The sequence below is a fragment of the Saccopteryx leptura genome, chromosome 6 (genome assembly GCF_036850995.1).
Source record: "Saccopteryx leptura isolate mSacLep1 chromosome 6, mSacLep1_pri_phased_curated, whole genome shotgun sequence".
Lineage (NCBI taxonomy): Eukaryota > Metazoa > Chordata > Mammalia > Chiroptera > Emballonuridae > Saccopteryx > Saccopteryx leptura.
In genome coordinates, this window is record NC_089508.1 from 69,056,681 (window position 1) to 69,065,370 (window position 8,690).

At 42.1% G+C, this 8,690-nt stretch overlaps 1 pseudogene; it reads right to left on the minus strand.

Annotated features, from left to right (window-relative positions):
* Positions 1–222: 222 nt before the first annotated feature.
* Positions 223–4,130, minus strand: LOC136377080 (large ribosomal subunit protein eL32-like; annotated as a pseudogene).
* Between the last annotated feature and the right edge of the window lie 4,560 nt (positions 4,131–8,690).

The following is an 8,690-nucleotide window of genomic DNA, read 5'->3' on the forward strand; positions in this document are numbered from 1 at the left end:
GCCAGATTTGCCTCAAGGAGTATAGCTTTCACATTCCAGGGCCGAAATTAAAAGTTGCCTGACATGCAGAACACAATCTTTGGTTCCGTCTTGGAGATGATTTAGCTAGATTGTCCCAAGTGGCAGGAAACACCAAGGATTAGGAGAAGTGAAAGTGAACCCACACTGGAGGGAAACCTATTTCAGAAGCATCTCATGTTTCGAGGAATGTATTTATGGGTTTCAAGAGTCGGGGACATGTGTTCTACTCCCACACAGTAGTTGGAGACGGTTTCTGATGATGATGGCCAACTCATCAGTGTGCTGCATCTCAGTGGGAAAGATGAGTAGCCACTGAACTTCAAGATTCCCAATTTTATATCCCTGGCCCAAGCTTTGCTCAGAAGTAATAGAATCACCTACCCAAAAGAACAGTACTACCAGTAGACATGGGCAAAATGAGCTCCTGCCTTGGGTCTCATACGTTAGAGGGTCTGGCTCTGCCCCTCCTTGGGCTCCCTCCTCCTTGTGGAGCAAGAGGTGTGCAAGGGACATGTACACCCAGAACCTACACATCACCCTTCCTGACACAGACCTTAAACCTCGGAATTCCCAGCCTAAAGGACTTTGAACTGCTTCTCGGTCCTGCACCCGACTTTCCCCAGGGTCCACCTTTCTGAAGGCAGCCATGGCTATGTGTGTGTACACCTTCACCGGAGAGATATTTAACGTGACTTTTTGTCAAGAGTGGCATTTGTGAGCAGAGCTTGGATGCGCAGGCTGGACTGTACACGTGCATGCCCGTTGCTTCACTGTGCAGGACAGAGCTGGGCTGGGGGAGGCAGAGGGCAGCCCGCAGCTGGAGCGGGGCCCCCTTTCCTTACGCTGCCACCCTCGGAACTACAAGAAGTGCCCAAATTCTAAATTTAAGCTAAGCTTTCCAACTTCTTATGAAGTTATACTTGCCAAGACAAAATGATAGAATCTATTTGATATAACAGTTTTTCAGCTTGATTTATAACTTTAAAGATATTTAACATACGATATATGAACTTCCATTTGTGCTCCTGTCCTAGGCCCTGTGAACATTAGGGGTGGCCTGAGCAAGAGACCAGAAGGACTTGGATTATGAACACCCAGCAGTGGTAGCTAATATGGTCTGAAGATCAGAGGGCCCATCTCAGAACATTCTGGAATGTGTAGGATCCCAGGAAGGTACAACACTCCTCATAAATCCCCCTAACCTCTAACAGATTTCTCATCCCCCTTGACCTAGGTGGCTCAGAGCTAGTTTTAACTTCATTTGGAACAGAATAGCACAGGGATTCTTGTCTGTCTTGTTTGCTACCTAATCCCTAGCACTTAGAATAGCTCCACTGCACTTCTTTTGAATGAATGGATTCTTGCTCCCAGTGCCAAGGACCAAACTCACCCCCTGCCACATATGTAAAGTACCTACCTGGTTTTATGCTGTTACATATTAGATGTCAGCCTGACCAGGTGGTGGCGCAGTAGATAGAGTGTCGAACTGGGATGTGGAGGACCCAGGTTCAAAACCCCGAGGTTGCTGACTTGAGTGCAGGGTCATCTGGCTTGAGTGTGGGCTTATCTGGCTTGAGCGTAGGCTCACCAGCTTGAGCACGGGGTCACTGGCTTGAGTGTGGGATCATAGACATGACCCCATGGTCACTGGCTTGAGCCCAAAGGTCGCTGGCTTGAGCCCAAGGTTGCTGGCTTGAGCAAGGGGTCACTCGCTCTGCTGTAGTCCACTATCCCAACCCCACCCCCGTCAAGGCACATATGAGAAAGCAATCAATGAACAACTAAGATGCTGCAATGAAAAGTTGATGCTTCTCACCTCTCTCCCTTCCTGTCTGTCTGTCTGTCCCTATCTGTCCCTCTCTCTGAGTCTTTCTCTGTCAAAAAAAATACATATTACATTTTAGTAATAGGTTCTCATTTTTGACAAAAACCATATGATTCCTATTTGTATACAATTTGTCAGATGAACCTAGAATACCTGGGTCATTTATTACATTGTTTTAGCACCGTTAGCAATGTCTGCTAGGCCCAGACCACTAGAAACCTTGCCTGCCAGGTTCCTTCACTTCCTGACCCTCAGAAGTTCTCATCCCTTTTTTTTTTTTTTTTTTTGGAGGAATCCCTATCTATTAAAAAAAAAATCCAGTTTCTTGGGCTTTGTATATGAGACCAAACCTGTTTCAGAGATCATAGTGTTAGGTACTAGATCCTTCTCCATTGATATATGACTTCCTGCTTTTCATAGTACAGTTATGTTTATTGGTAGTGCCCACATTTAACATAGTAACTGCCTTCTCTTCCATACTGGATGCAATCCCAGAGTTAGAAATCCCACTTTCATTACCAGGTATCTGCACAGCAGATCTCGGGGACAGAAAGTGGTATTCCTACTATCACTCTTCAGAACAGTTTGTTCAGGAAAGAGTTATATTAAGAATGAGTCCATCTAAAAGCAGCCTCCTTTCTTGGCAGCTGGGTACCAAGGCTCTTAAAGCTGTCAGGTCTCCAGGAACTTCTGTGTCCCTCAGCTCTTGCTGTCTGTGTAGAGAAGACACCTATTCTCAGAGGACTAAAATCTTACAGTCTCCACCCTGCTCTGCTATCATCACAAACATGACTAGAATTGCATTACTCTGAGTTTGGCCTTCTGTGTGTTCACTAGTTTAGCAATTTAGCTACACTGAAACTACTACAGCAGGTCCTCCAATCAGTAGTATCATTCTGTTATAATGTTGCAGAGATGCTGCAGGACTTTAACTCCTGTTTATATTGATTAGCCTGGTAAAATCGGTTTCATTATATGTTGTTTCAGCACAGTTCCAAGGATCTACTGACAATGTTGTGAGGACTTAATCTAGTTCCAAGCTCAATAAATTCCTAATCTGTACGTTGGTGGTTCCTTTCAGGCAAGAACTGTGTCTTTTGCTTCTATACCCCCAGAACTTAGTACTTTGCCTGGTATGTGGTGTTTGTTATTCAGTAAAATCTCTCCTGGGGATAGAGTCTGTCAAGTACTACAATGGGTCTGAGTTTTACTTCCTTGCAAAGTTAACAAGTTAGCCTGTTACAATTTCATGGATGCTCATAGAAGACATGAAACTCCTGGGTCAGAGATAAAAATAGTTTATTACTCACAGCATATCTGCATTTTTTTCAAAGCCAGTTCCCCAAGACCTATTGTCCACAAGGCAATTTGAATAGAGCCAGTTAACTCCTATACATGAAGAATTCTGAGCTTAGGTTAACGGAATCTTTTTTTTTTTTTTCATTACAGAATTTGATAATTTTATTTAATGCAAATAAAGCTTTCTCAGGAGCTATCTGTTCATTTTCTTCACTGTGCAGCCTGGCATTAGGATTGGTGACTCATGATGGCCAGCTGGGCTGCTTTTTCCACAATGGCTTTGCAGTGCTTGGAGTAAACGGTACGAAATACCTCACCACAGTAAGATTTGTTGCACATCAGCAGCACCTCCTGGTTTTTTTTTTTAATTTTTTTTTTGTTTTTTTTTCATTTTTCTGAAGCTGGAAACAGGGAGAGACAGTCTGACAGACTCCCGCATGCGCCCGACCGGGACCCACCCGGCACGCCCACCAGGGGCGACGCTCTGCCCACCAGGGGGCGATGCTCTGCCCATCCTGGGCGTCGCCATGTTGCGACCAGAGCCACTCTAGCGCCTGAGGCAGAGGCCACAGAGCCATCCCCAGCGCCCGGGCCATTTCTGCTCCAATGGAGCCTTGGCTGCGGGAGGGGAAGAGAGAGACAGAGAGGAAAGCGCGGCGGAGGGGTGGAGAAGCAAATGGGCGCTTCTCCTGTGTGCCCTGACCAGCACCTCCTGGTTTTTAATGTTGTAGACCAGAAACTTCTAGAAGCCACTGGGCAGTGGGTTTATTTTCTTGTTGCTGTCATGATAAATGTTGAGCATCAAGCTCTGGCACTTGAATCTTCTCTATATTCTGTTGTCAATGACTCTAGATTTCTGCCAGTTATGTATGCTTGACTTTGACATATCGGTCTGATTAGTGCCAGATGAACTTCTTGATCTTCTTTTGACCATCTTGGGCTTCATGAGGGGTCTGAGAGAAGTCATGATGCTGGGTCAGAGATGGATGCCTTCTCCCCTGAACCTTTTATAATGAACAGTCAGCATCCTTCCCTTTACTCCAGAGGGACACGCTGTCACACTATTGGACATCCTGGAAAAGTGATCTGGGATACAGTGTAGTCAGTGCCTTACTTGCAAGAAGACATGCAGCACTGTGAGTGGCCCATGCAGAAATGTCCCAACATGTGGCTGAAGTATGTCAGAAAGGTGTCAGCAGTCGGAAGTTCACTTGTCCCTGTGCACCCCGACCTCAGAAGCCTTTAAGGACAAGCACTTTCTAGTGTTCCACAGCATACTGCTCCTTCCAGCTACTTGTTTGGTGGCCCAGTGCTCCCTGCCTTGAATGTCCTCTCCCTACTTTTCCCTCCAGATCAGATTCAAATTTTAACTCTCCCATAAAGCATTCCCTGACCAGCCCAACTCACAGTGATTTCTTCTCCAACATTATAGAGTGATTATTATCTATATCAGTCATATTGGCACTTAGGAAGTAACAATAATAACATCAACAACATCTGACATTTGTGTATGATTTTACCTTTTACAAAGTGTTTTTTTAATTGAGTTTAGAGAGAAAGGAAACTAGAAAGGAAGAGAGAAAGAAAGAGAGAGAGAGATCTATTTGTTGTTCTACTTATTTATGCATTCATTGGTTGATTCTTGTATGTGCCCTGACCAGGGATTGAACCTGCAACCTTGGCATATTCAATACTCTAGCCAATTGTCTTGGCATATTCAACCTTGCCATAGACAATACTCTAGCCAACTGAGCTACCTGGTCAGGGCAAAAAAAATGTTTTTACATAAACTATTTCCTTTAACTATCATAGCAATTTGTGAGACACACAAAGAAAAATATGAGAAAAAGCAGACATTTGGAAACTTTCCCAAGGTCACCTAGTTAATAAATAGGTCATCAGGTAGAGAGTTAGTTCCAGACTCACAATGGCTGCATTATGCCACCTCTTGTTGCTGTTTAAACTCCCATATGGATTTATGTCATGTGGTGTTAAATCTCAGAGAGACTTGATTATTTTCTTCTGGTCAAAGATTAGGGGAGAATAGAGTTACAGCAGATTCTAGTGGTTAAGAGTTTTGAGTCAGACAAACCTGCTATGGAGATATTTCTTGGAATCACCAAAATTCAGGTTGTCTCTTCTTCTGGAACAAGGACCTAGGCTACATTTCTTAGGTTGTGGGTGGAGCGCAGAGCGCATTCCTAGCAGCTGTGGCTGATGCAATGCTGTGAGAATACTCCAGCTCTCAGAAGCCTCCTGGGTATACCCAGGAAGGAAGCTCGCCCGCTATAAGGAAGTGACTTAGTGCCAACCACACAGCTCCCTGATCTTTTCAGCCATTGGCTATGAAGGACATGCTATAACATCCTGTTGGATGAAACCATGTATATAAGCTAGCTTACTTCCTGAATAAAGTGGATCTGCGTCACTGAACCTGGTCCCCAGAGTCAGGTCTTTGTGTCTCCGTTGTCCTCACCCCCGGCAGGACTTGTCCACATTAGGTTCCCTTGCATCTAGGTGGAACCACAAGATTGAGTTCTAGCCAATGGTATACGGGCATACATGGATATCCCTACTTCCAGGTCTAGCCATGAAACATCCTATCTAGTCTTCCACGCTCTATTTCCATCACTCAAAGCTGGTTGATGATGGGGAGATCTTGAGGCTACAATATGCTCAAGCTACAAGATGGAATGGGCCTGTGTACAGGAGTCCATGCTTAGAGTTGAGCTGCTCAAGAGAGTCACCTACCTGCTGAGAACCATCCACACTTCACTTTGCTTCAGCAAGAAACAACTTTTATTGTGTTACATCACTGTGATTTGGGGGTTGTTAAACCAATGACCCTACTCTAATACACTTTAGATTAAATTTCAGTACTGCATTTTACTAGTCTGATGTGACCTTATCTACTCATTTATAAGTGAGATAATAATAATAATACCTATCTCATAAGATGCTGGTGAGGATTAAATGAGATAACATAGGCAAAGGACTTTCACAGTGTCTGCCACATCTTATAAATGGTATTTAATCAATAAATATTAACTATTTATGTTATTATATCTAACATTTTCTGTTGGTTTCAAACTGAATTTCAAATTTCTGTTTTCCAACTTGGTGGAAGAGAAAATTTCACTCTGATACCTGACAATGAGAATGAGTATGGCTCAAGATTAGTCAGGGTCAGAGTCCATCTGTTGCCCATCTGTTGTTTTGTTTTCTGGGTGACCTGCCAATCCATCCTTTCCTGCCCCACTGGATTTTTAATTTTCAATGAGATATAACTGGGGGGGTGGCAGGAACCATGAAAAGTATAAAGCTATTTTTAAAAAAAAACACTATCAAAATCTTCTGAAACTCTCTGAATATTGTATTGCAAATATGTATTTCTAACTAAAATTTACATTTGGTAATCTTAGTCTGAATGTTCACAATGAATTTATCAGTCATGGGGTTGGATCACTTGGAATCAGACAGATCTTTCAAGTGAAAAAATTCTCTTTAAGAAAAAAATTCTCTTTTGGGGACAATAATAATGTGTCAGTGTAGTTTCATTCATTGTAACAAATGTACCACTCTGGGGCAGGGTGTTGATAATGGGGGAGACTATACATGTGGCGAGACAGGGTGTATATGAGAACTCTGTACTTTTCACCCAGTTTTGCTGTGAACCTAAAACTGCTCTAGTAAACAAAATCTACTAAAAATTCTATTCACCACTACTGAATTGAACTTCCCATTGTAAAACTTGGTCTAATGGGATAATTATGTTATTAAAAAGAAATTAAGATATCTTTGTCTTTAAATGATGGACACAGTGTACTCCCACTCCATTCTTTCCCTCTGGCTGGTGGCAACATAAACTGGAAGTACAAATTAGCCACCTCTCTCACTCTTGGGAGGCTGATGCCAGGACACAGAAAGGCCTGTCACGGCTGACTTCATGTTATGACTTGTTAATGTGTCTAGCCCACCCACCTGTGCAGTGCTTCGGGGAATTAAGAAAGGAATCATAAGGCATGAAGCAAAACCATTTCTCGCATGAGCAGATTAGGAAAATAAAAGAGCACTTCTTTGAATATTTTACTTGATGACCCACATTTAAATCCATACCATAAGGATAAAGAATATTTTTCATCCACCCTCCTGTCAAGCATCCTGCTGTTTGCACTCACCTTATCTACCGAAAAGTAAACCTGGATAAAAGCTACGGACTCTGAAACCAGTCACCCCGGATTCAAATTCCAGTTGGATTCCTTGTGTAGGTTACTTCACTTTTCAGATATTTGCTTTTCTAATCTGTAAAACTAGGACTATAATAGAACTGACCATTGGTAAGTACCTAGGAATTGTTTTGTCACTTTGTTGTTATTAAAATAAGATTAAGAACCACATTTTGATACAAATTTGAAATAATGAAAGCACCTTAAAAACTCCTGAGGGATTAATCACAAGACTAGTAAAAGGAGATTTTAATACAAATAATCCACTTATTAATCTCTGCAACCTCTCTTACCATTCTAACACTAAAAGTTATACACATAGTTTTAGAATACAGAATATTTTATCAAATACACTACTGTACCATAGGAAGTATAATTTTAGAATTGCTTGAATTTTTTCCTGATTATTTACCACTAAACAGCTTACTAAGGGATTTGTAAACACATGGAAATAAAAAGCCATTTCTATTTTTATTTTAAAACTAATTTATCACAATCATATTATGAGACAAACTTTCAATGAAAGTATATAAAATACCTATAATTTAATATATATACTTTTATCTGATCCAAGTCCCAAAGAAGTATGGCCTGATCCAGATTAATCTGTGTTCCATGGAGCATAGAAGTTCACTTCTGGACCTGAGAAAGGTTTGCTCTGAAAATCTGGTCCTCTCTGCCGGCTCAGAAATATTCAAAACCTTGGTTTGGCCTAGAACTGATCTTGTCCCTCCGGAAATCCTTCAATGAGAATTTACCTGAGACAAGTTAAAGTCACACCAGTCACCAAGGTCTAGGTCAGGAGTCAGAATTTTTTACTTTGACGCATTCTCCATTATAAAAACAAAATTTTTAAAGTAAATGTGAGATGCGGCAGATAGTCACACTCACGCAATCAGTCCTTCCTTCCTTCCTCTCCTCCCGTAACCTTCCAGCTTCCTGCAGGGAGTTGAAGCCATATGACTACCTCTGGTCAATGGGCTGTGAGGCAAGCTGATGTGGCTCACTTCCAAGTTGAGGCAGAGAAAAAACAGTTCATGATTCTCCAGATATTTTTCTTTTTCCACTGGAGTGGCTTCCTGGGTCCTTAAGTGACAATGTGGAGAAAAACCCACGGCCTATTTGCCTGTAACAGTGTGTACGTGGGAAGTGATTTTTTGTGTGTTAAACCATTGAAATTTAGGAATTGTCTGTCACAACAACTTAATTTAATCTGTCCTTATTTACAACAGTTTCCTATATGTAACCTGGCCTTTCTTTCCTCGTGCTTCTGTGCACACTGTTTACCATACTGAAAAGGTTCTTGCACCTTATCCATC